Source organism: Geospiza fortis, unplaced genomic scaffold, assembly GCF_000277835.1.
Source record: "Geospiza fortis unplaced genomic scaffold, GeoFor_1.0 scaffold284, whole genome shotgun sequence".
Taxonomy (NCBI): Eukaryota; Metazoa; Chordata; class Aves; order Passeriformes; family Thraupidae; genus Geospiza; species Geospiza fortis.
The window spans coordinates 12,642-39,978 of record NW_005054508.1 but is presented as its reverse complement, the minus strand read 5'-3'; the positions used below and the strand labels follow the sequence as shown (position 1 = coordinate 39,978).

At 48.2% G+C, this 27,337-nt stretch overlaps 1 protein-coding gene across 1 annotated transcript in view; it reads right to left on the bottom strand.

Moving 5' to 3' along the window:
• Positions 1–27,337, bottom strand: part of SGMS1 (sphingomyelin synthase 1) — a 63,477-nt gene that overhangs the window by 34,307 nt on the left and 1,833 nt on the right. The gene's annotated exons all lie outside the window — the stretch shown is intronic.

Genomic DNA, 27,337 nt, shown 5'->3' with positions numbered 1-27,337 from the left:
TCCTCCCGCGGGCGCGCCAGTGCGTCAGCACCGGGAGAGGAGGGGACGGAGCGCCCGCCACAGGAGCAGGAGCAGGAGGAGGAGGAGGAAGAGGCCGGGAGTGCCAGCCCGGCCGCGGGTGGTGCAACAGATCCCGGCAGTGCTGCCCTGCCGGCAAACAGCGCCTGAAACACGGGGAAATGGGGACATCCCCCATGTTCGGTTTGGTGATTCCTACTGTACGCGCGGAACGCTTTCGTTAAGTGTCACTTAAAAGTCACTGCAGGGAGGAAGGGCTCCTTTTTTCAGTATATATCAGTACCAGATGTTAAGTCCTACTATACAAATACAAAAAAAAAAAAAAAAAAAGAAAAGTCGTGTTCCACCACACTAACACGAAGCAAAACAACCAATTCATTCCCCAAGCTTTCCATGAATTTTTTGGCTCCACCAGCAGCAGAGTCCCTGGCCAGGCAGCATCAGCACTCCCCGAGGGCTGGCATCCAGCCTCTATCCCAAAGGCCCCAGCAAGGACTGGAAGCACACAGGATCTCCTGCCCTGGGATCCCTCAGGAAAGGCCGGTGAAAGCATCCCAGGTGAGAGGGAGCAGAGATGCCTGCTAGCCGCCGCCTCGGGACAGCGGGGAGTTGCTGTAATTCGGTACAAAACCACAACACAACGCAGGCTGAGTCATGTTGGGAACACTGATGGGATGAGCAGCAGCGCTGGCTGTGTTTTCCAGCAGAGCACGGACTCTCCCGAGCCTGCTGGCTGCTGGGTCCAACAGAGACACTGTCCAGGAGTGAAGTCAGAGGCGTAGGAAGCAGCCTGCTTCCACTCCACGGATGAAATAATGTGGAAACTGAAAAATAGGCACTAGCAGTAACAAATAGCAGCATTTCTGAGCTCCATCCCGAGAGAGGGAGCCTGTTGCCAGGAATACCGAGGAATCTGCAGAGCCGCAGGGTGGAAAAAGAATTTTCAGAAGCTGCACACAGAAATCCTTCCACACTCATCCTATCACACAGAAAATAAGTATTTTAAAGGAGTAGCTGCTTTGGGGTTTTTCAGTAGATCCACGCCCCTGAGCATGGCCCAGCAGTGCTTTTTCCTAACACATGGAGACAGCCAAGTATCCAGTGGAACAATGTGCTCACCATCAGCTCCTCCACAAAGTTTAGACACCTAAAAACGGCCCATGGTCAAGTTCAACTCAGCCCATTTTATTTAAAATCTGAGACATGCAATGAGGCACCAGTGAGCTCTGTTTCCCAGCAGTCTTTTAGTGACTGGGCTCTGTAACACTCAACAGATGTCATCTGCCCAACCTGGCCTCTCTTTCCAGGAGGGATTCTGGAGTGAAAACAGTAATTGCTCAGCACCTAAAGATTCTTTAGATGCAATTCAGTCAGTACCAATCCTGTAAATCCCTCCCACTGAGAATATACATGAGGAATCTACAGCTTAATTAGAAGATGCCACAGGCCAAGAAGGACTCCTTGTAATGCTGAGGACACTCGTGTCTACTCTGGGCCCTCCCATACCTCTCAGGACAGCACAAGTCACCTGGTGAGGCCGGAGGCCAACTCAGTAACTCCCTCCAGACAATAAATGCGTTCATATTTGACAGAAATGCCCTTGTGCTCCTCCAGCAGATCTTATCTTGGTGATATTTTTCCCCCTATGATCCAGGCCTGTGTGAGTTCAGTGACCTCAAGGCACATAACAAAGGCAGCCCTGTGTTCCCACGAGTCAGGTGGGGCCAGAAGGGAGAAGAAAAGACAGTTGGACGAGTATTACAGGTAATTAAAAGGGAGCTTTGAGAACACCTTTTCAACCATGGGGCATTTAAATACTGCATGTGTCCAGACAGATACAACATAACACCCTGCAAAGCCCTAAACAAATAAAAAGAAACACAATGAACTCTTCCACTGGATGTGCAAAGGAGGGTGGTTTTTTTCTCCTACACAGTGCAGCCAGGACATATTTAGCCTAAGGGCTGAAAGAGAGGACAGCCTGAGCTGATGACATAATTTTCTTTCTATAGGACTGGATATCTGGGACTACTGCCCTCAGTTCAGTGGCTGTTGCTGTTTCACCTCTACCTTCCCCCATCCAGCTTCAACAGGAGAGTGACAATCACCCAAAAAATGCCTGAAGAACAGAGATGGCCACAGAGATGTTGTTTCTTTCCCACCAGACCATGAGTAATGTGACAAAAACCAGATTTGAGGCTGACTGCGGGCACTGAGGAGAAAGGGCTGCTACCCCAGCGCTCCAGTGCTGATGTGTCTTGATCATTCAGGCACCATATCCATTTGGAATGTCCTTCCAAAGGCCTGGGGAAAGGCCATCCTTGCCTTGACAGCTTAAATCTGCCTAAACATCAAAACCAGTCGAGTTATGTTGAGCCCCCTTTTACCCTATCAATCAGAAAAGAATTGTGTATTAGCAGGTGAAATCCAGCACTGAGAGTGGCAACAAAAGTCTCAGGCAAGTGAGAAAAAACTGCTCAGAACCCCAGGATCCCTGAGGCTGGAAAATCCCTGCCAGCCCATGGAGTCCCAGCTGTGCCCAGGGCCCACCTTGTCCCCAGCCCAGAGCACTGAGTGCCACCTCCAGCCCTTCCTGGGACACCTGCAGGGCTGGGCACTGCAAAGCTGCCTGGGCAGCCCCTGCCAAGGCCTGAGCACCCTTTGCATGCAGAAATTCCTGCTGCTGGCCAAGCTGAGCCTCCCCTGGCCCAGCCTGAGGCCCTTTCCCCTTGTCCTGTCCCTGTTCCCTGGCAGCACAGCCCGACCCCCCCTGGCTGTCCCCTCCTGGCAGGGAGTTGTGCAGAGCCACAAGGTCCCCCTGAGCCTCCTTTGCTCCAGGCTGAGCCCCTTGCCAGCTCCCTCAGCCCCTCCTGGGGCTCCATTCCCTTCCCTGGACACGCTCCAGCCCGTCCAGGTCCTTCCTGCATTGGGGACCCAGAACTGGGCACAGCCCTGGAGGTCCCTGAGCAGGGCCAGCCCATCATTGTCACGGTGTGATGTGTTCACAGAGCTTCACACCAGCAATGTAAATCTATACATCCACTTCACATATCCCAAAAAACCTTCAAAGCATTTTTTTTTTTTGTCTGTCCATTCAAGTAACTTGTCCTGGTCACTGACACATCAGAAAAAATGTGCTACAGGAGAATTATAAAGCTACTGTGACCTTAAAAGTGTTTGCATTAAAACACTTAGAGAAGTAATGTGAACCTTCATTATTACACGTGTAATTAAATAATAATTATTATTTCATCTGTGTTACAGCATTAAAAGCCATTACAGCTTCTTATGTGGAAGGCTCTTAATGGACAGCTGCTTTTGAAACTAAAAATATTGACGTTAATGGGGTTCTGAGAGAAACTAAAAATTCTGAAACAGCTGAGTTTAAAAGCTCTGAAGTACTATCAGAACAACTTCCAGAAGCAGCAGGCGAAGTGCTCAGGTGTGTTTGCTAACACAAAGGGAGATTCCAGAGCGCTGATGTGCTCATCAGTTCCAGCAATGAAGTTTCCCGGGAGGAATGCTGTGTCATGTAACGTGTGACTCACAGAGCAACGTCCGCAGGAAACCACTCCGCTGCCTCTCTCCCTAAAAAAAGCTCAGCCTTGCCTGCAAGTTGAACTGAGTTCCCTGAGCAGAATTCCTCCAATTTCAGCATCATGTGCTCCAGCATGTATGCAAGAGGGAAGGTGTATTTTAAACCCTGGCAGCAAACCAGAATCGTCTGGAAAATCAGCTGGAAGCTCCTCCTGCTCCTGGTTCAGCAGGGAGTGAAGAAACAGCTGGTGTTGCTGTGTTTGGACACGTGGTTGTCCTTTGCCCTCGCAGCAGCAGTGTTGCAACCCGGGATGCTCTGCCTGGCTGAGCTGATCCTGGGCACTCCCAGCCCACTGCTGTTCCCTACAAACCCCCAGACACACTGGGACAGCTCTGAGGGATCACACACCATCCTTGTGTCACTCTAAAAGGGATGGCAGGAGCAGCAGTGGGATCCCTCACGATGAGGTGTCTTCACTCTGTGCCACCCGTCATCCAAGCAGCTCCTGGAGTTCTCATCTAATCTAAATGGATAAAATCCTCACTCTGCTCATCGTGTGTGCTGCCCAACCTTCTGTTCTTTTTGATTCAAGGCTGTGGTTGACCTTTAGATTCTTGGAGAAACACATGGACCATCCCAGGGGTGGCTCTGCAGAGCTGAACACCCAGCACCTCTCCAGGGAAAACACTCTGGAATGGCAATTCCATCCAGGGCATGTGCAACCACATACCCAGGTCAAAGCAAGTATTTAACACCACTGAGGTCCCTTTTGAGCCTGGAAGAGTGAAGCTTTCCATAAAAGAGGAAAACAGAAAGGAGACACCCTTTTCAAACCCCCCACTCAACAATAAGGACGTTTTTCACAGGGCAGGGTATCATTCCCACGTGACTGCATCTCACATCCAGCACTTCCAGCTTGGGAAGTGCCACTCCTATTCCCTGATCCACTTATTCTGCCCTCCCAGAAGTCTCATCACCCAGGTGTGTTAAAAACCTCCTGTTAAAAAAGTCACCGCCTCAGAATTCCAGTTTGCTTCTGTCTCTTCCAAATCCAAAATTCCAACCCAGAAGCCTCTGTTACAGAGAGTTTCCTCACCAAACAGTGCAAAGGGACACAGATTGGTGTCTCACTGATTTTTCCACCTAAAGAGTTTGCTGTTTGCCCCACATCTTGGGACAAGGCTGCTGCTATCAGATGCTCTGGCTTTGTTAAGGCCTTAGACACCATCAAGCAAAATAAACATTTCAAAACAACAAACCCCAAGCAACCAAAAATAAACCCAACCACAACCCCAAAAACAAAGCAGGAGTTAATACAGGATGATGTTTGGTGCTAAAGTTCAACAGCCGGGCTTGTGGGTGTGGAGGGGCTTTTTCCTGTTAAAGATAAATCAACCCTAGCTCCACATCCTGAGCGTTTGCTTGCGCGCCACAGCCACACCAACAGTGAAAAATCCACTCCTGGGGCTCTTCAGCAAGATGTTTGTTATCCCAAACCCCTGATCACACCTCCTGCTCCTGCCAGGCAGCAGACCCAGCACTGGGACACTCCACTCCAAGAGCGTGAAGATAAAACACCCGTTCCCATTTCATGCCAGCCTCCAGCTCCCAATTCATCTGAGCCTCCAGCTCCCAATTCATGCCAGCCTCCAGTTCCCAATTCATGCCAGCCTCCAGTTCCCAATTCATGCCAGCCTCCAGTTCCCAATTCATCTGAGCCTCCAGCTCCCAATTCATGCCAGCCTCCAGCTCCCAATTCATGCCAGCCTCCAGTTCCCAATTCATGCCAGCCTCCAGTTCCCTTCTCCCTAGGGAGCTGGCAGTCAATATCCAAAGGTTAAACGGCCCTGACATGCCCACCTATCCAATACCTCTGTCATTAATAAGCATGATGTGGATCAATACTCAAACACACACTTCCTCTGCCCCAAGGGCAAAGGGAACAAGTCACCAGGAGCGATAAGGAGCTGGTTGTGAGGGCTGCAGGGTGTTGTATTCCCAGTATCCCATTTCAGGGCTCTACACAGGGCTGAGCTGTGCAATTCCATCATTCCAGCTCTCATCCTCCTCCTTGTGACTACCCCGGCCACAAGTTCACCTGGCTTCTCAGGATGACCTTAATTAAGAGCTGGAAAGAACAGATTATGCTCAGGAAGCCAAAGCCATTAATCTCAAAGGCTTAAAAGGTTTTCAGGGCAAGTGTGTTTATATGTCCCCTTATCTCATCCTACAAAAAAGGGAATAGGCAGCAATGCCACCACAAGCAAAAGCTGCTTTTGGTGTCACTCAGATAAAATCTAACTGTACTTTTATCTCCACCAATGATCAAAATGCAATAAAAATTGGGCCTACTAGACCTTATTTTTATGACCTTGACTTTCAGCCCAATTTATTCTTAAAAAATGATCAAGCTCTGTGTAAGTATGAAAAATAACAGCCTGGTCCTCCTACCAGGACCATTAAAATTCTGCTTTTTGGGATATATGTCCTAAAAAAAACCAGCATTCAATGAAATCCCAACTCATATTTCTTACAGGGACACTTTTCTACAAGCACCTGAATTATGTGTCTCTCACTACAATTCCAAACAGGAACTTGAACAGGGACCTGAAGGAACTTTATCCTGCTCCCACCAAAGCCAAGTCTCAGCAGCTTTGAGCACAAAAGGCATAAAATCATGGAATGGTTTGGATTGGAAGGGACCTGGAAGTTCATCTCATTCCACCCCTGGGTTTGTAAGTTAAAGTTTAGAATTAAATATAGGATTTGATTTGAGATCTTGGAAAAGGCTTTTGAACTTAAGTATTAGAAGTGAAAATGAAGATTTATAGTTTAAAGTAGAAATATGTTAAATTAATTTTTAAAAATTTAGAGTTTTAGAATTTAAAATATAAAAAAATAAGGTAGTTACAAAAGTAAATAAGGAGATTAAAATACAGTACTGTAAGTTTATGTGCTATAACACAATTAACTAAAAAAACTTACACTATAACATAAATACATAAGACAAAATTATTTAAAATTAAGTAAAAACATAAATATCCTTATTAGCAGTGTTATTAGTAAACAACTCCTTAAAAGATCTTGTAACTAAAAGTCTTGTGACCTTCTAAACCATACTCTCAATATGAACCAAACTCACCTTTATTACCTATAAAAAAGACAAAAAAATAAACCCACATCATCAAAATCAACTCAGAAGTCCCATCTCTAACTCATTCAAAACTCCCCATAATCACACACTAATTAAACCAAACTTAAATAAACTTAAATAAACATATTATGCTGCAGCACACACAGAGCAGCTAAATCAAGCCATGGCCAAATACCTTTCCCCTGGCATTCATCATGCCTATTTTGGCTGGCATTTACTGTGCTGGCACTTGCACTTCTCTTCATGACACCAGTCACAACACACAGATTATGTTCCTGTTTTCAAACCCCGGAACACCAAAAACGCCTCTCCAGGAGCCTCTCCAGGGCTTTAAGGTCCCTTCCAACCCAAACCATGCCATGATTCTGTGATTCTGTGACACCCTGCTGCCTCCTGGCTATTCCCAGTGGATTCCCAAAGTTATCACAGAGCTGATTCCACAGGAGTTACATGGGGTAGGTGTGTATCTCAAACTGGGGACAGCACCATCCCTGCCATGCTCTCAGTCAAAGACACCCCTGGTATTTTTAAGGACCTGTAGCTACTCCCAAAGGCTGACCTCACTTGGGTACTGTTGTCCTGCACCCACGATTTCCTAGAGCAAGAATAGCTCCATTTCTCCTCCATCCACACCAAAGAGCTCCAATCCAGAACATCTCCACAGAACTTCCACTGTCTGTTGTGTTTCCTAAAAATCACTGCCAGAGGTTTTACCCCTGCAATTACAGGTCACAAAAATGCAGTTTGGTTAGGAGTTAAAAATATCTCATAGGGACTAAAACAGTGAAGGTAAATACTTCAACTTTCTAGAGAGGCAGAGTCGCTCTCTTGGCTGTTTATTTATGCTGGACTGTTATATTTGCTGAGGGATTGGCGCTTCTGCAAAAAAACAGGGCTCAAACACGCTCAGCTTCATACTGAGCACTTCAAAACCTTCGAGTGTTACTTTCCGTGTCTTCTACAGCTCACAAGCAGCAAAAAGTAGCAAATGCAGCTTCAGATGTCAGAAAATCTGGCCTTAACCAAAAGTAAATGCTCCTATTTTGCAAACTACCCTACAAACACAATACAGACCGTTCAGTTTATACCTTTATAAAACTATCAAGCAAATTCTTTATTTTAGATTCAGACCGAGCACAATAATAACAGAAAGGCTTGGGAAGTTTCAGAACCAGGGCTCTGAAGGGCTTAGAAAGCTACAGATGAGGCAAAATTCAGTTTCACTGTAAGGAAATCACTTCCACAGTGCAATCACAATATTTGGGGGGCAGGGGGGAGAAGGAAAAGCCCCTGTGCATCACCCGATGAGGGGGGCACAGCAATCCCTGAGCTGTGATGCTGTGCATGCAAGCAGCTGATGAGACAAGTCTTGCTGGATTACTAAAGAGCCATTGTCCTGAGCCTGGAGGCTTTCAGCAACTCATTTCACAGCTCCTCTCTAAAAACCACCCCAGAGTTTCACGCCTCCACCCCCCGGAATGAGAAGTTCACGGGTTTTGGGGGTGGATGTCAGTGCATTAGTCAAACAGAAAAAGGCGTTTACCTTGCCAGGCTTCCTGCCCTTGCCAGGTGATCATTTCCTCTGAGTCCCCAGGCCTCCCTTCTCCCCAGCAGGAGAAGAAAGGAATGCTTTGCTTTCTCCTGCAGCTCGGAATGCTTTCTCCTGCGGCTTTGCTTTCAGTTTGGCTCAGACAGACGGAGAGATTTCTTCCAAAGCAAACACTCCTGCAACGTCACCGCGGATATAAATAGGCAGAGGAGAAGGAGGGAGAAGCACAGCCCTTCTGGAGAGACTGCAAACACGCAAGTAAGGGAGAATATCAGACAGAAATAAAGCTTTTCTTTTCCTAAAGCTACACACACAGCCTCGACTCGGACACCACAGCCAGGCTGAAGGAGCCAAGAGAAATATTGCATGCATGCAGCCAGAGAGGGAGGTTCTCACATATGCCGGGCTCTGCCAGGAGCTGTGCTATTTCTGCTGCCACCCCGGAGCTCACACACACACGGCTGCACGTCCAAATAAACACCAGCAAAGCCACCTGCACCCACCCACCCAGGTGGGCACGCAGGAGAGCCATTGCCCAGAGAAGCTGGGCATGCCCCTGGGTCCCTGGCAGTGCCCATGGCCAGGCTGGATGGGGCTTGGAACACCCTGGGATGGTGCATCTCATCCATCTCATCTCATGTCATCTCTCTCCCCTGCCCCTGGATGAGTGGATCTCATCCTTACACAGAGACAGGAATTGGTCAGGGGTGTGAAGGTCTGGGCAGCTCTGGCTGCACTGACCATGGAGCTCAGAGCTCTCAAAGGAAGGAGCCGAGGGACAAAGCTGCACCACAGCCCTGGACTTGAGGTGAACAGGCATCATCTTCAGGGGTGTGCCTGGAGAATCCAATGGGCTTGGAGAGAAAAAGGACCCAAAAGAGCTGGCTGATAAAAAGAAAAAGGGGCCCAAAAGAGCTGGCTGAAGGACAGACCATCCCAACAAGCAGCTGGTCCAGCTGAGCGGGCAGGAGGCCCCCATGGAGGAGCACAGAGCTCCTGATCAGAGCCAAGTACAAAGAGCAGGGCAGGGGCAGCTGATCCAGGAGGAATCTGGGAACACTGATCCTGCAGGTGATCCAGGAGGAATCTCAGGAACACTGATCCTGCAGGGGAAGGTGATCCAGGAGGAATTTGGGAACACTGATCCTGCAGGGGAAGGTGATCCAGGAGGAATTTGGGAACACTGATCCTGCAGGGGAAGCAGGAGGAGTCTGGAAACACTGATCCTGCAGGTGAGTCAGGATGAATCTCAGGAACACTGATCCTGCAGGGGCAGGAGCAATCTGGGAACACTGATGGGGCAGAGATGGGGCTAAGAGAGCCAAAACACATCTGGAATTGAATCTGGCAAGGGATGTGAAGGGTGCCAGTGAGGCCAACCTTTAGTAACTGCAGGCCCCTGAGGCCAAAGGGGAAATCCAGACAAGGAAGACTTATCCTTAGTGGAAGAGGATCAGGTTGAGACCTGATGGGATGGATCCACAAGCGCTGATGGCTGCTGTCACTGTGAGGCCACACTTGATGAGCTTTGGAAACCATCTCCAGTCACCTGAAGGACAAGAGGGTGATCAGGAGTAGTCAGCATGGACATTCAGAGGGAAAAAATCCTGCTTCACCAGCCTGGCCTCCTCCTAGGATGAACCAATCCCGGTGGATGGAGGGAGTGCAGAGGATGCTGTCTGTCCTGGCTTTGGCAAGACTTTCAACACTGGCTCTTCTCACACCCTCAGATGAGCTGGCAAAGTGTGGAGCAGCCAGGAGGGCAGGGAGGTGGGTGGAAAAGGGGCCCAGCAGGGAGAGGTCAGTGCCACAAAGTCCAGCTGGAGGACAGACACTTCCCACAGGCTGATATGAGAGCCAAAATCGTTTAACCTCTTTTACTGACTGGAAGATGCACAGAGTGTGCTCTCAGCACTTTGCTGGTGACACAATAACTGGGGTGAGTGGCCAGTACACCAGAGGGTCACACTGCCACTTGGATCAACTCTAAAAGGCTGGAGCAAAGGGCAGGCAAGAGCCTCAAAGTGTTCAAACAAAGCAGAGTCCTTCCATCACCTGGGGGGGAGTGACCCCTGGAGCCAGCACAGGCTGGGGACAGCTCTGCCAAGCAGGACAGATGACAACAACTCCCAAGAGCCAGCATAAAAAGCCACCAGCTGCATGACAAGAGTGATCCTTCCCCTCCACTCAGCACAGGTGACACCATTCCTGAGGTGCTGGGCCCAGTTCTGCACTCCTCAGTGGCAAAGAGACACGGGCAGAGTCTGGCACGTGGCCCTGGACAAGCAGCTCTGGGTGACCCTGCTTGCCAAGGTGACCTTGCAGAGGTCCATGCCAGGCTCAGGCAGGCTGGGATCCTGGGAGCCTGCAGCCAGTGCCCTCTCCCAGCCTGGATATCATCTGTGATAGCCCCAGGAAGCCAGGAGCAGCACCTCAGCCTGTGTAAGGCACAGTGCCACAACGTCACAGCGCTGACAGGGCACACCCCAGCCCAGCAGAACACCTGACATGCGCCCTGTCTCACTCCTGAGGTCGAGATTCAGTTCCCAGCCCTTGCTCACTCACCTTGGCCATGGTTTGGCTCCATTTCTGCTTTCTCAATGTGACACAGGGGTCAGAGACAAATGAACAAACCAGGCAGGAGGTGTTTCATCACTCCCATTCCATAAAGGTCCCTTACAATCTCCCATCTCATTCCACCCCATCTCCCTCGAGTTTTGCTTCCCTTTTGCCTTTTTTTTTTTCCTCAAACATCACCACTGGGATGAATGCTTTAAAAAAGTCCTCAGCCCCACAGATGCTCTGTTACACCTCTAAAACCAGAGGATGATTATCCTCTGTTAGAATAAAGCAAGAAGAGTCAGACATGGGTATCATTTAGGTTTACAGGCCAAAATCTTCATTAACTTAGCAGGTAACTACTTCTTGCTGGTGTAAAACAACAGAAATGCTAAAGTTTTTTATTTGAGGGCCAAGAGATAAAATAAAGTTGTAATTTCTTTAAATCTCCAACATTCCCTGTTCCCACAACTGGAAGCGGTTTGGCAAAAATAGAGGCCAAGTGAGAGCCATCAGCAACAGAGGAAAGTACAAAATTGATCTTAAAATTATCAATATTTCACCCTAAAAAGGAGGGGGACAGGGAAGACTCCATGCAATCTCCAGGTTTTTGTCCAAAAGCTCCCAATAAAACGTGTTTCTGTCTAACTGTCAGTGCATTTGCCTTGCCTGCTTCTCAGTTTAGCACACCTCCTCCTCCTCCTTCTCCTCTCTTTGCAAATACACTGAGGGCAGAGCAGGGACAGGGAGAGCCCAGCTGGGCTCTGCTGTGGTGGCAGCTGGCACAGCTGGGACCAGGGCACTCGAGGTCTCTTCACACAGCAAAAAAAAACAAAAGAAAAAAAGAAAAAAAGAAAAAAAGAAAAAAAGAAAAAAAAAGGCACCAGTGCAGTTTTAAACTGACTCCCTGCAAGCATTGGCTCACCGGGATTTCTTCTTGCCATGGGTGTTGTCCCTGTGTTAGCCTGGTGTCACCAAACCCAGATGCCCCATGTTGCAAGGGACTTTTGGGGTCAGCTGGCCCAATCCCTGCCCCAAGCTGGTGCATTTTCTGCCAGGGTCTATGGCCCTAAGCCATACCATGGTTCCATCCAGGAGCTTGGGAAGGTTTTTATGGATTGTTCCTCTTGTGGCTACCAGCTGGATTCTAGTATAACACAAAAGGTTGGGCTGGGAAGTGTCTGAGAGCAGCCCTGGGGGTGCTGGGGGTGAGAGCTGGGAGCCAGAACCCCCCCGTGCCCTGGGCTGAGCCCCAGCGTGGGCAGCAGGGCAGGGGGGGATTCTGCCCCTGTGCCCCTGGGCTCAGGTGAGACCCCACCTGCAGAGCTGCCCCAGCCCTGGGCCCAGCACAGGAGGGACCTGGAGCTGCTGCAGAGAGCCCAGGAGAGGCACCAGCATGGGCAGAGGGATGGAGCAGCTCTGCTGGGAGGAAAGGCTGGCACAGCTGGGGCTGCCCCTGGATCCCTGGCAGTGCCCAAGGCCAGGCTGGACTTGGGGCTTGGGGCAGCCTGGGATGGCTGAAGGTGTCCCTGCCCATGGCAGGGGGGGAATGAGATGGGATTTAGGGTCCCTTTTAACTCTTCTGGGATCCCTTGAGTAGGTGCACCAAGAGGCAGCCCCAGAACAACAGACACTGCCTGCAAAGATCTGCACAGGGGCTCAGGTTCTCAGCTCACAGTTTCATCTTTACAGTTCCTGCAGCTGTGAACACAAAGACCAGACCAGCACCTCCAAATATCAAAGCAGCTCCTCCTGGGGAGGCTGAGGACTTGCCTTACACTTGTGGCACTCAGGACACACAACAATTCCCATTTATACAGGACTCTTCTCTTGGGCAGCACGAGCTACTGTTCCATACTGAATCAAACCCCATAAAGCAGAACCAGCTAAACACAGAAAGAACAACTCTGGACTTGCAAGGGAAAAGAGAGGCTCCTAATTACAGCCCAGCTCAGCTCCTCACTGCCAGCAAAGCATCACCAGCCCTGTCTCTGGGTTACCCTGCTCCTCTGCAAGAGTCCCAGCTGGAAGGTACCAGGAGGCTGTAGCTGGCACTGAAACCCAGAACAAAGCAAAGCAGTGGGGAATCAGGGATGCTGCATGTCCTGCACATTGCTGTGAGATCCACCCCAAGGGTCCTAGCATGCTGCTGGCAGAGAAAGGAACATATGGCCAAAGTTTCAGGGAACCAGAGAAATAAAAACACAGGCACACACACACATGAAGAGAACTAATTATATATGGAAATTGCACATCAGTCCAGAGTGAGCCAGGACTCCATCCTGCCCCAAAGCAGCAGATCTGGAGCCTGGGGATCACCTGAGGCAGCTACACAGCCAAGATGTATTTTTGGAATGGTCCTGAACCCAAAAAGCAGGAACTGAAGCACAGGGAACATCCCTACACCCACACTGAGGGCATGGATGGGGACCAACCACAAAACCAACACAGCACAGCCAGGTTTCCATCACAGACTCACCCAAACAGAGTTTAGGATCATTCACCTGGTGACAAAAGGAACAGTATTCCTTCCCCAAACACACTGTGTAACAGGGCAGTGTGACAGAGATGGACACAGCAGCTCTCCCTCCTGCCTAGGAAATGCCGCAGGACTTTGTGTGGTCAGTATGTTACAAATTCAGAAAGATTTTGGCACAAAAGACCTCCATGATTCATTAAACACTTGCAATACCAAGATATTCCCCCTCTAAGTCACTGCCCTTGCTTAGTTGCTCTGGCTGTTATGAATGTGACCCTTTGTTTATACAGCAAAAGGCTGGTTTTGGTACACTACTAAATAAAGGAAAATTCAAGCTTCCACATCCATCATGCAGCTCTAAAATAAAACAGGAAAAAACTCACTTTGTCTTCAGCATCCCAAAATGGACCAAGCTTTCCAGGGCTTTCAGTTCTAAATGAAAGCTGACCGTAGAAAATTCCCTTGTAAATGTTTATTATTCTAATTTTAACCTCTGGACATTTTTAAGGCCAATAAAAAAAAACAAGATCAAAACCCAAGAGAGCAAATAATCCACACAGGGATTCTCTCCTGCCTGTGCTGGTTCAAAAGTCATTCTGAGATTTAGGGGATATTTTTATTTTTAAACCTGTGTTTAATTTCTTGTACTGGAAGCATTAAATCCCACCACAATGTCAGATCAAAACAAGTCCCTTAGAAAGGAAGGGAGAAGGATTCCCATGGGAAAACACCCCACAGAACCCACTGGGCAGCAGAAACCCCTTTTTAATTTGTCTTTTCAAGGTGAAAGGAACTCAAGGAACACCTTGTGCCAATACACTCTGGGTAAGCACTTCCCCAGGCTCTGCTGGACCCTGCAGAGCTCTTTCATCCATCCAAACTCTCCACAAGTGTTCAAAACATTTCTCTCAAGCCTTAATAGCACCTTTGTGCATCCAAACCAGATCCACTGTCACGGTTCCACAATAATTTTCATGCCCAGATCCACTCCTTTGGCTTCCACCAGGAGACCACAAAATCCTTGTGGATTTTGGACCAAGAGTGGGATTTTGGACAAGAGTGAGAGCAGCCAGACACTGTGTCACCTGCAGAGGCTCATCACAGTGACACAGGGACCACAGGCAGCCCAAAATCTCCAGGCAGAAGCACAAATGCAGATCTCCAGGACAGCAGCTCTGTTCTTCTTTTATTCTCCTGCCCACAAAGGTTATCCCTTAGGTGCAAGCAGACACCCTGCAGTGTGTTTCGGAGAGTTACTAAGAGGAGAAAAAAACAAACAACCAAATAACAAAAGCCAAAATTGGGCTGCTGGGGTGAGCAGCTGCCTGCAGGGACAAACTTCACTTGCAGACAGCCCCATGTTGGTGCCAAAAGGCTTTCCCCAGTCATTCTGACCTCTGTTCCTGGCCCAGCCTCGTCCAAAAAAAGCAGTGGGAAGCACTATGCCTGTGTCTCACAATCCTGGCTGTATTATAGCCTTCAGCCTTCTTCCATGTGATCATCAATCCAAGTAACAAATCCATAATTTAGCTGGTTTGCTTCCCTGCCCACCCCACAAGCTCACCACACACTGCTGGGACTCCCATAAACTGAAAAATGCCCCTTCCTACAGCTTTGGTGGCCAGTGGCCCTCAGTTGGATCTGCTGCTTGTTTTGTTCCACCTGCTATGGCACTTGGCATTTCCTTGTCAAATACAAGCTGAATTTCCCTACTCCAAGTCTATTCCAGAGTGCACATGAAGGCAAAGTGGAGATGGCCCTTGACCTACAGATGAGAAAAGTCACTTCTCTCTGGGGGTATCATCCCTCCTGCCTGTCCAAAGACATCCTCTGGAGACCTCACTTTGTATCTGTGCTGCCCCAAACCCTTGTCTTCCCTCTGTGTCACAGTTGCAGTTTGATTCCTGAGCGCCTTGTTGGGCTTTGTTTGGAGGGTTCTCCCCCTCCTTGTTTATTTTAATCCATAAACTTACACACCCATAGCTCCAAAAATAGGAAGTCACAGCAGAAAAAAGGCCTCCAACACAGCAAAAAAAAACCCCTTAAGCACATCATCAATACAAAAGCACTTTCAAACATAGAAATTCAAAATCCCAACAGCACCAAGCAAGAGCAATAATGAATTTTTTTTAAATGAGCCCAGGTGAATAGACAGGATGCCAGTGAAGTGACTTGTGTGACAAGTCACAGCTGTTTGTTGGGGAAAAAGGTGTCACAGCTGCTCTCAACACTTCTGATTCAGCTCCTCCCTTTAGTTCCAGATCCCTGCATTAACTGAGCTGGCCACATATCACACTTCTCCCCCATCTCCAGCTTTTCTGTCCCTGCAACCTCTGTCTCACACCACAGCTCTGAGACATTTAGCAGTGTCACAGCAGTGCTTTGCATGTGATAACACGGAGGAAAGAGCTTTTGTAGGCCATTCCAAGGGCAAGAATCAGCCGGAAAAGGCCATTGCAGGCAGCTTATGAAACACTGATTACAAGAGGAGCAGGGTCCTGGACGTGAAAGGCAACAGCCAGCCAAGTTTTCTTTGGGGAAAAGGAAAAAACCTGACATCAAGACAGCTCAAAGTTTTTAAATCTTACCCAGATGAAGGTAATTATCTCCTTATTAAATATTTCACACTTACAACGGTTACAGTGGCAAACCTCTGGATTCAGGGTAACCATCCTGTGACATGCACCCAAACTGCAGAATCATGGAGTGGTTTGGGTTGGAGGAGACCTTAACCTGCCAATCCTCTGCCACACAAGCAATCAGTAATTAAATAACAGGCCAAGGACTTTTCCTAAGCAATTTATGCTTAAATCATCACAGACTGTGCAGAAGACACAGGGAAAAAAATTAAAATTATGAGTTAATGTAGTCATGCTGCTTCCTGCTGCACACAGGCTTGTTTTTTTCCTGCAATTACAGAGGAGGGATTTTTTTTCCAGCACCACTTTCAGCTGCCACAAGCAGGCTATTGTTTGGATTTAGCCAGGCAGCAGCAGTCCCCATGCAAACCCAGGGCAGCAGGATGGACTGCCTGGAACTGAAACACAACAGAAGGGATTCAGTCCTGTGAGGATGAGAAGAGAGATTTGTATTAAATACCTGCTTGGAGCAAAGCCAGAGGAAGCACATCAAAGGAATCCTGGGATACTTCCCAACATCCAGGTGCTCACAGGGATGTTGTGCATCAGGTGACAGCTCAGCAGCCTCTTCCCAGCACACATCTCCCAGCTCAAATCCAGGCAGCCCCAAACTGCTCAGACTACATCTCTGCCTCCTCCCCCGCACACCAGGGCATCCTCTGCCATTGAAGAAGTGATTCCCCAGCCCTTGGACACACCAGAATGATTCATCTGGGTGCACTGGTGCCTTCACTCTGAAAACTCCTGCTCGTCCCCGGCGGAGCGCTGAAATGCTGTGAGCTCACTTGTAGCTGTGGCAACAGAAATGCAAATCCTGCCACACTGAAAAACTTCCCCACCGACTCCTCCACTACACGGGGACTATGTGTGAGCAAAATCAGTTTTTTCTTCTTCCTCCCTGAGGATAAATTGGGTTTGTGAAAGCTGTGCCCTAAAGCAAAAATCCAATTGGCAGGGCAGAGTTAAACCAGACACATGTTGCTTTAGCTGTGCTTCAGTGCACACAGAAAACAGGCACAGAAGAGTTTGGAAACAGGGTACAAAACCAGGTTTGAGGTCTCTCCTCAGTGTTTACACCTGGTGAGGAGCTACTCCATTTGCAGCCTCAGCAAATACCACGGCTGGTTTAATACAATAAAGTTACAGTGGATATAAAACAGAGAGGAGAAAATGGCTTTAAGTTAATTGTTCCCTGGCAGGGTGGGCAGGCCCTGGCACAGGGTGCCCAGAGCAGCTGGGGCTGCCCCTGGATCCCTGGCAGTGCCCAAGGCCAGGCTGGATGGGGCTTGGAGCAGCCTGGGACAGTGGAAGGTGTCCCAGCCCATGGCAGGGGGGGATAAGATGGGCTTTAAGTTCCCTTCCAACCCAAACCATTTTATAATTCTATAATTAAAAGATCCATTTTTCAAAAAGAATCAGAAGTCTAAAAAATATCAGCATATCTGGATGCAAAACCATGAGCTTTTCTTGGGGGATAAATAGGATATTTCTAACAAAAATGCAGGCAGTAACTGCATACAGCAACCAGAGGTTAAAAACAACTGATGGGGGTGGTGAAGAAAGAGGGAAAAAAAACCAAAAACAAAGAGCAAGCCTCACCTAACAAGTTTCCAGCAGCAAAACCTGTGTGAACTGCCAGACCCAGATTGCAAATTTAGGTGACAACTGTGAATCTTTGGTGAGAATTGTACCTCACTCACAGGGTATCAACCTGTGGTTTGCAGAAACTTCTCAGACAAGCTTCAATATCCTGAATGGCAAACAAGGAGTAAACTCCCACCGATGCTTCCTGCATGTTGAGAAGTTTGGGTGGGGAACTGGGAGATTTCTGGGCTCAGTGTTGGTTTGGTGCCTTGTGCTTTGTGGTGCTCTTTGTTCCCCTTTCAATTTGGGTTACTGAGTGCAAAGCGTTTGCAGGGAGTACAAACCCTGCAACCTCAGCTTCACCTGTGAGTGAGCAGAGGCAGTGTAATCCCACAGGCAGGTTATTCCATCTGGGAGCAAAGCAAAGGAGCTAAAAGCAGAGGAAAAGCAGAGTTACCATGGGATACCAGGATGCGTCACTTCTCTTGGCTCTCCTGGCGCCACGTGACGCCTCAGCCGCCAGCGAAGAACTCGGCAGATGGGACAGGGGGAAAAATATTAAAAGGTCCCTAGATTATAGCAAAGTTTAGGCTTTAACATCTACTGCTTATGGCTACAGAAATAGAGGCAACAATATTTATCTACAAACCAAGCTATCTGTCTATAAATCTATGGCCACGGAGCAGTAAATACACGCTTTCCCTTCCAGCAGTCGTCACCATCTACACTTTTCAGTTCCCTACAGCAAATTTAGTTCAGGCACATGCAGAAATAGCACCCCTGCCATCTCAGAGAGAACTATCACTTGCCTTTCAGAGCAGGCAAAGCAGGTCAGTAGTTTCCACCTCGCTCATAAATACAGAAGCAGCCACTTGACAGCAACAGAGCAGTCAGAGTTCAAGAGGGATCAGAAAAGGGATGAATCACTTGGAATTTACTCTCCAGGCTATCACACAGGTCATCAAGCTCATGCCTTGGGCTGGAGCCCTGTGAACCAAGAGTTGTCTTTCTATTTTCAAGGTATGGTTGTTGAGCATGCGTGTGCAGCACATCAGTGACCCCACACACGCTCCCCCACACTTGGGTTTCTACCCTGCTCAGACCAGGATTAATTCCCAAACAGCTCCTGCTCCAAGTCTTTCTTCTCTGCACAAAACCCTAGAGCAGTCCAGTGTTTGAGGATTTCTCCCCTCCTTTTACAGCAGCCAGTTTCTTTCTAAGCAGATCAAAACAGCTCTGATTCAAAGGACATTATTCCAACTCCATCCTCCTCCACCTCCCAAAGCCTCCTGACACCCACACGCTGCTGAACGTCAACATCTCCAGGGAAATTCAGTCCTTGCAGATGGCACCAAGCAGCCCCCTGGGTGTGGTAAAAAGCTCTGTGCACATGAGGAACCTTCACCCTCCCTGGGTGAAGGTGCAACCCCAGCCTTCCAGCTCTACCCAAACATTGCAACAGGCTGGGAGTGGAGTGTGCAGGGAGCCTCCAGTGCAGCAGGGTAACCTGAGCATCACACCAGCAGCAGCTGGCACGCTGCCACCCCAACCCACCCGCTCCCAGCACACTCCAGACTGCAGGATTTTGGGAAAGGAGCACAGCCCAACCAGCCAAGACAGCTGCTGCTATCATCTGCTCCTGAACACCAGCTTTCTATCACCTGAATCACTTGCTATTCCTGCTTGCCTGTTTCCCATTACCCACCAAAAGTAGGAAATAACCTGGAAGCCAAGAAATCCCACATTTCATCTGCTACTCCAGGTTACACAGCTACACAACAACTGGGTGTTATTTCTGACCTGCTTACAAAAGGAAGTTTCAGGTTTCTGAAACAAAAAGTTTAACACAGACAGTGATACCTTTTACAACAAGGGGCTGGGGCAGAGCTGGGTGCACACAATGGGAAGTGACACCAGGTGCCCATTGAGCTCCTGCAGCCTCACACACCCTGGGATTCCTCCCAACTCTGCTCCAATAACTGTTCCCTGAGCCAGGAGACACTGTTTGCAATAGCTTTTAATAGGATGGGTTTTATCCAGCCTCCTTTGAACCCCTCACCTTCCAGCAACATCCTGGCCACTAGGAATACCACACCACCAAAAGAAAAGCTCTCCCTTTTATAAGCTCGTTGCTGCCTTCCTTGTTGTTTTGTTTTTTGGATTGTTTTTTTTTTGTTTTGTTTTTTTTTGGTTTTTTGGGTTTTTTTGAGTGAGGAAGGCCTGGAAGATGCAAAGCTCCCAATGTGTTTAACATTCCTCTCCTTGCTTCTTCCCCTCACCATCGTTTCTGCTCCATGCTAAAGAGACAAAGTTTATTTATCTCCTTTTCTACAACAGCTGTTCCATGCCTTTGATCACCTTCATCATCCTTTGCTGAACCTTTTTCTTTTTGGAAATAGAGGATTCAGGACATGCAGAATCATGGAGAAAAAGGTCATTTTAAAAATTATTTTTTACAGTAGCTTGTTCTGTTATCTACTCCTTCCCTAATAATATTTATGCATTTACTACTTTGACTTTGCAGCTATTTGCAGTGAAAAAAGCTCCCAATTCAGAAAAATAGCCTCCCAAGAGCAGAACAAAACCCCAAACTAATAAAGCTTTTGATTTTTCTGCCAATGTTGCAGAAAACAAGCATTAGGCTTCAGAGACAGGAAAGAGCCTGCAAAATGCAGTAACCTCTGGATATCTTGAAACAGAAGCTTCCAAAATTTTTCTTAAACCAGAGCAGCAGAGCAAGGAATTAACCACATCCCTGGCTGTGCATGTGCCTTCCTCCCCCTCAGCTGAAGATGGTTTCTGGTAATAAAACATCAAATAAATACACATACCTAGGTCACCTACATTTATTATTTCCTCATGCAGCACCAGCAAAGTGACCCCTAAGGAGGTGCACAGAAAACGACCTGGATTTTTATGAGTAACCAATTGCTGCTCTCCAGCCTCACTGACCTTGCAGCACACACCTGATTCCTGCTCAGCACACCTGGGTTTCCTCTTTTCTTTTCATGTGCACAGTGCCCACAGTTCTGTGTCATTAATATTCACACTACACCCAGGGGAGAGCTGTAGCCTCAAACTCCTGCTGGGACACAAATATTTTTTTTTTGCCTGTTTTCAGCATCTCAAACTCACAGGATGACAACACAGGATTGCTTTGAAGTGTCCATTTTCACCCCACCTCAAATTACCACAGAGAAGCAGATCCTGGCTGAGTATCAGAATTCTCCAGATAAAACTTAACAACCAGTGCATCAACATGGAAACAATGGGTGGGTTTTTGGAAACAAACAGAGAAGAGCTTCAGATTTAGCAAGACTTTTACAAGGATGGTGCCTCTTGCACAAGCAAGAAGCAGAAGGACTCAAAACAAAAACTTGCTGGTTTATTAAGCTCACTTATCTAAGTTTTTAGAGTTGCTTTTTGCAAGGCTGTGGTGTAAAAATAAAGCTGCTCCTTGGGACAATTTGTCAGGTACTCCTACTGCACAGTTTTGAATGCTGGAACACAAAGGAAGGATGAGAACAGGGATTTCACTGAAATGACCATCTAGAACGCCCCCTTGAGAAAAAAGAGAATAAACAGGTCCACAAAAAATAGACTCTATTAGATATTCTGATGTCTCAGGTTTTAGCTGTTATATTTTTCAGATTCTGTGCTGCTTTAGTGTGTGGGTCTGAGCTTCATATTAAGGGATGGTGAGCTCTGTGCAGAGAGTTGCTAGATAAAATTCCTTCTCTAGCTGGGCACCAAGGACAAACACCCAAATCTCAGGCCCAAGAGCACAAACAACGTGGGCTGAAGAGAGAAAAACAAGGATGGGACTGCATGGGGCAAAGCTGGAATTGGACAATTAACTCCAATATGCAAATGGAGCAGAACTGATCAAAGTGACAGACCCTGTGTCCATTTTGTGCCCATTTTGGTTCACCCTGGGTGCAGCCCTGGCTGGGCTCTTGTGCTGCCCAAGGTGGATCCATGGAGGAGATCCTTTTAATAAATCCCTGCTTTATTCTTTAGCTCTGTCTGGCCTCTGTTCTAGGGCAGCCTTCTCAAGGCATCAACTCCACATGGAATTTCAGGAGGAATTTCTGCATGGAAAGGGTGCTCAGGCCTTGGCAGGGGCTGCCCAGGCAGCTTTGCAGTGCCCAGCCCTGCAGGTGTCCCAGGAAGGGCTGGAGGTGGCACTCAGTGCTCTGGGCTGGGGACAAGGTGGGCACTGGGCACAGCTGGGACTGGATGATCCCAGGGGTCTTTCCAGCCCTAATGATTTTATGAGTCCATAAATTTCAGGTTTCAAGAGAGTTTTCCCTTGTAAAATTCACACCACATATCTGTGGGCTGTGAAACAGCATTCCTCTGCTGGGGGCCACTCCTCAGGTTGTTGGGTGCTCTGTCCCATTCTTTTTCCAGGATGTCACCTCTCTCCAGACCACCTCTCCATCCCATTTTCCCTCTGTACAGGGACACCTTCCTGCCCTGCCCATGTCCTCAGAGGTTCTGAGCACAGAACTCATGTGCTGGCTTTGAGCAACCCTCACAAAGCACCAACACAGCCTTGTGCTGAGCATTACTGGAGTGTAAGAAAAATCATTTAGAGAAGCAGCAGCTACAAGAGAGCTCCTTGCTTTATCTCCTCTGTAAACAGCTTTTAAACTGCCAGCTACAGCTAGGAGCTGGAGACAGAGGAGACATCCCTGCAGCTGCTGACAGGTGAGTTTATTGGAGCCTCAGCACAAGCATTTCAAGATGAAAGAGCACGAGGAGGGTGCTGAAAGACAACTGACAGCTTGAGGAGTACGCACTGGTTTTCAAATTGTTTCTGTGATGTAGGGTAATGCTTGTGATCACAGCATTCACCGGGAATTAGATCATCCATTTAGCAGCAAGTTTGCCTGATCAACTGTCTGGGGACTTCAAACACATCAGCAAAACTGCAGAGCTGGAGACACTGCCTTGGTATTGAGCTGCCTTCCCTGAGAAGCTTCACAGAGACCAAAACACAGCGGGAGAAAGGCTAACAAAGCATCCAGAGCAAGTTGGGGGCTGCCCCTGAGTTTGGGAAGCAGCACCTGGATTTTTATCAGTAACCAATGCCCAGGCAGGGCACTCCTGCTGGCACAGAGCACCAGGGCCTGGGGCAGGAGCAGACACAAGGAACTCATCCTCAGCTCACCTGGATCAGCACCAGCACCCACAAAACACCTGGAGCCACCCCAGATGTCAACATATCCTAATAATGACACAGCCTGTGTGCAAAGCCTGTCCCCCACCTTTCTGCCCTTCTGGATGTGCCACACACAGCTCAGGGAGCTCCCCAGCTTTCTAAGAAACTCCTAGCACAGCTTGGGGAATTTGGTGATGTGTCAGTGTCTGGAGATGGCTGTGAGGATGCTCCACAATGCAGGGAGCATGCTCTGGACAAGAGAATATTTAAACCTGCGTGGATGTAGCAGGGATGCTCAAACGATGCACACATCATTTGAACAGCTGGGACAGTCACACAGGACTCTGGTGACAGAGCAGACACCCTGTGCTGGCACTACAAAATCCCCTGGTATGTTCATATAAAATATTTCACCCACCCTTCACTGTGTATTGATCCCTGCACAGCAAAATATGTCAGATGTAACTTTTTGTCTTCTTAAGCAGTACAGGAAAATCTGTCAAACAGCTGCTGACAGCCTGGCACTGCTCCCTGGGAATGGGGACAGCAGAGGCAGGGCAGCACAGGCCAGGGAAAACCCTTCCATTTCCATGCATCTTGCAAACACAGAGAGAAACATTTAAGGAGTGAACTGAAACAAAGCATCTTGTGCAAGGATCCCAATAACTGTGTTATCTGCTGAACAATAAAACTGCAAAACCGTGGAGACATTTTAAACAAGTGCATCTGTCATTAAGATAATGACCAAGTGAGTCAGTGCTTATCCAGTAAGAGATATTCAAAAGAATCACGGGAAAGTTTGGGTGGGAAAGGAGCTTAAAGCTCATCTCATCCCCTCCCTGCCATGTCAGGGACACCTTCCACTGTCCCAGGCTGCTCCAAGCCCTGTCCAGCCTGGCCTTGGGCACTGCCAGGGATGCAGGGGCAGCCCCAGCTGCTCTGGGCACCCTGTGCCAGGGCCTGCCCACCCTGCCAGGGAACAATTCCTAATTCCCAATATCCCATCCAGCCCTGCCCTCTGGCACTGGAAAGCCATTCCCTGTGTCCTATCACCTTGTACAGAGTCTCTCTCCATCTTTCCCATCAGCTCCTCCAGGCCACAGTTTGGTCACCCCAAAGCTTCTCCTGCCCAGGTGAGCAGCCCCAGCTGTGCCAGCCTTTCCTCCCAGCAGAGCTGCTCCATCCCTCTGCCCATGCTGGTGCCTCCCCTGGGCTCTCTGCAGCAGCTCCAGGTCCCTCCTGTGCTGGGCCAGCTCTGCAGGTGGGGTCTCACCTGAGCACAGGGCACAGAGTTTAATTCAACACAGGAGCAGAGCCTGTTCCACCCATCCAAGGACTGAGGGGAAACAACTGATTAACACCCCAGCTCTCCCAAAAGGCACAAACCCAGGGGTGCTGCCCTCAGCCTGCGGCTCCGGAGTGCAGAGCAAGAGGCACCTTCAATCCCTCAGCGTGGTTTGAATCCAGCTCTGCTGATTGCAAAGAAAGCAGAGAGCAAAACAAGATTAGAGCTCAGCGAGACAGCGTGCCCCTCGTGAATCCAAATAAACAAGACATTTTGAACTATTTCCAGCATGACTTCAGCACAAAATAACATTTGCACATCAGTGCAATAGCTGATGTTTTAACTGCTTGCTGAGGGAGCAGTCACGCACCGCAGCCCTGAGTTCAGTGGGGCTGCTCAGCCTTCAAAGGAAGCAAAAAGAGCTGCAAAAAGAGCAGTGCTGCACTTGAAAGCCTTTCAGGAAGCACTAAATGTATTTGTGCTCACTCTTGAACCCAAGGAGAACACAGCCCGGTCCCCACACGCCTTAGGTGGATGATGGGACACTTGAAAGGAGCTGGGATGGCTTTGAAAGAAAGTCTGCATTGCAGGCCATGGGTGGTTGGTTATTGAATTAAAACTAAAACTAATTTAGGTGTCATTTCTTAATTGGACAGTTTATCCTCAAATCCCAGGTGAAACCTCGAGGGTTCCAGAGGCAGGGAGGAAAGGGAGCCAAAGCCAAGGGGCACAAGTCCAGAGGATGCAACACAGGAGGGAAAACCCATTTTCCCTTTGAACCTGTGCAAGGACTGGCGACACACCCTCACAGGAAATCCCATTACTGGGGGCCCTAAGCCATGAATCAATCCCAGAGTCATTCAGAGGCAGCCCCAGGACAAAGGAACAGTCAGATGCTAATTCAGGCCACAAAGCTGGAGAGGGAACGTTCCCTCTTTGGATGAAGGATTCATCATCAGCAAGTACAACCCATTTTCATTAACTGCAGCCATTTCCTGCTGGCACATCCTTTCCATTTTCCTGGAAACACAGGAGCAGCTTACATGTCTGAAGGCAAATAAATTAGGAGACAAGATGGAAATTATCCACGGCACCCAGAACATGCCAAGCCACTGAATAAAGCAGCTCAAAAATCTACCAAAACCCAACTCGACTGATCCAACAAATTGAACAGTGGGTGTATAAAATCTCTGCTCCAAAATTCCATTAAACCTTTAGTTTTGCAAAGATGTCATTGCCTGCAGAGGCTGTGGATGCCCCATCCCTGGAAGTGTCCAAGGACAGGCTGGATGGGGCCTGGAGCAACCTGGGATGGTGGAAGCTGTCCCTGTTTGTACCAAAACCAGCCAGGCACATCCTGCAGCATCCTCTGAACATCCCCACTTCTCTGGGGTAGTTCTGATAAATGCATCTCAAGCTCTGTCAGGGAGAATACAGGTTGGATATCAGGAAGAAGTTTTTCACATAAAGAGTGATAAAATATTGGAATGGCCTGCTCAGGGAGCTGGTGGAGTCACCATCCCTGGATGTGTTTAAACAAAGACTGGATGTGGCACCATGGTTTAGTTGAGGTGTTTAGGTCTGGGTTGGATTTGATGTTCTTGAAGGTCTCTCCCAACCTAGTGATTCTGTGAAAAGCTGGGAGGAATCATCAAACATTTAGCTTGGAAAAGATCTCCAAGAGCACTGAGTCCAACCTCCTCAGTCAGCAGCAGCTTCAAGCTCAGGCTTGCAGCAAAACAAACCAAAGGTGTCACTTAGAAAGCCAATGTCACAATCAAAGTGTGGCCTACGGGACACAGAAAAGCTCCACATGATTCATAAATTCCCCCCAAGGTGCTTTTACGGGCACAGGACAACACTCAGGAAACAGCCACCACTTCTGACCAAGATTATTTGAAATTCACAGGGTGGTGAGTTTTTGTGGTTGATGGATTTTTGAGTTTGTGGGAATTTTTTAGGTGGTGATGTTTTGTTCATTTTCTATTTAAACATCTGCTTTAGCCACCTGTTGCCCACTTAACTGGGAGATCTCACCACTGAGTGCTCTGCACTGGAATTTACTGTTAACCATGCCAACCCTTGCTGTATTCACACACAACTCTATTCCTGAGCAAACAACTTAAGCAGGAATATTTTCAGAAGACTGCACATATGCTCCCTTCCCATGGAGCTAAATTTGGTAGGTATGAGCGTACCTGGCTGTAACAAGCTGAAACAAAAAATCACTGAGACACAGAAACTGAGTTCCAGGCATAAACCCCTGCTTTCCACTGCTCTAAATAGTCCCTGCTACACTGTGATTACACAGCAAGCAGGGCTTGCTTTGCTCTCCGAGCCCAGGGTTTCTCCTTCATAGCCACTGAAATTCAAGTTTAAAAGAGAATTCAGCAAGCAGCTCTGTCAAGCACATTCAGTGCCAAGCTGGAGGATGAGTATATTTATATAACAAAAGGCTTCCTGGATTATTTTAAGGCTCAACTTCTGCAAAGGGAACAATTGATGAAAGGGATGTTTTTCCTTTGTTTAAAAAAATAATACTCATACCAAGAAGAAAAAAAAAAAACATTGAAGAGACAGCAGTGCCTTAAAATTCCACTGTGAGATCCCTGGATCACAGCAGAGTCATCCACATGCACTCTGACCCCCTGAGTACAGAACCTGTGCTGTCACAGATTGAGATAAATACAGCAAAAAACAGAGGTCACAGACACCAAGGCAGCTGCAAGTGAACATCTGCACATAAATGATGAGCTGTGCCACAGAATCACACAGTTATTTCAGGCTGGAAAATCCCTGCCAGCCCATGGAGTCCCAGCTGTGCCCAGGGCCCACCTTGTCCCCAGCCCAGAGCACTGAGTGCCACCTCCAGCCCTTCCTGGGACACCTGCAGGGCTGGGCACTGCAAAGCTGCCTGGGCAGCCCCTGCCAAGGCCTGAAATTGAATTCCAAAATGGAATGATAGAACTGGGATTATGGGTGTGGAGTTTGAATAGAAGTGGAATATCAAATGGTAGAAAAGTTAGAGTTTAAGGTTTTAGAATACAGTAATATGTATAAACAAGATGAATGTTTTCAGGCTGAGGCTGGTCCTTCTTCACCTTCTTCTCCATGGGTTTGGGTTGTTTTGTGTAACTGGATAAGAACGTTACATTGCAGGCCATGGGTGGTTGGTTATTGGGTTAAAAGTAAAAATAATTCTGGTGTCATTTCTTAATTGGACAGTTTATCCTTAAAAGGCCTTGTAGAGAGAGAGATGGAGCTCCATTTTTAGTTTGTTAGAGTGAAGTCCTATAGAACTCAGGGTTTGTGAGACTGTAACATAGATAAGAACCAATTCACCCTTTGCATGCAGAAATTCCTGC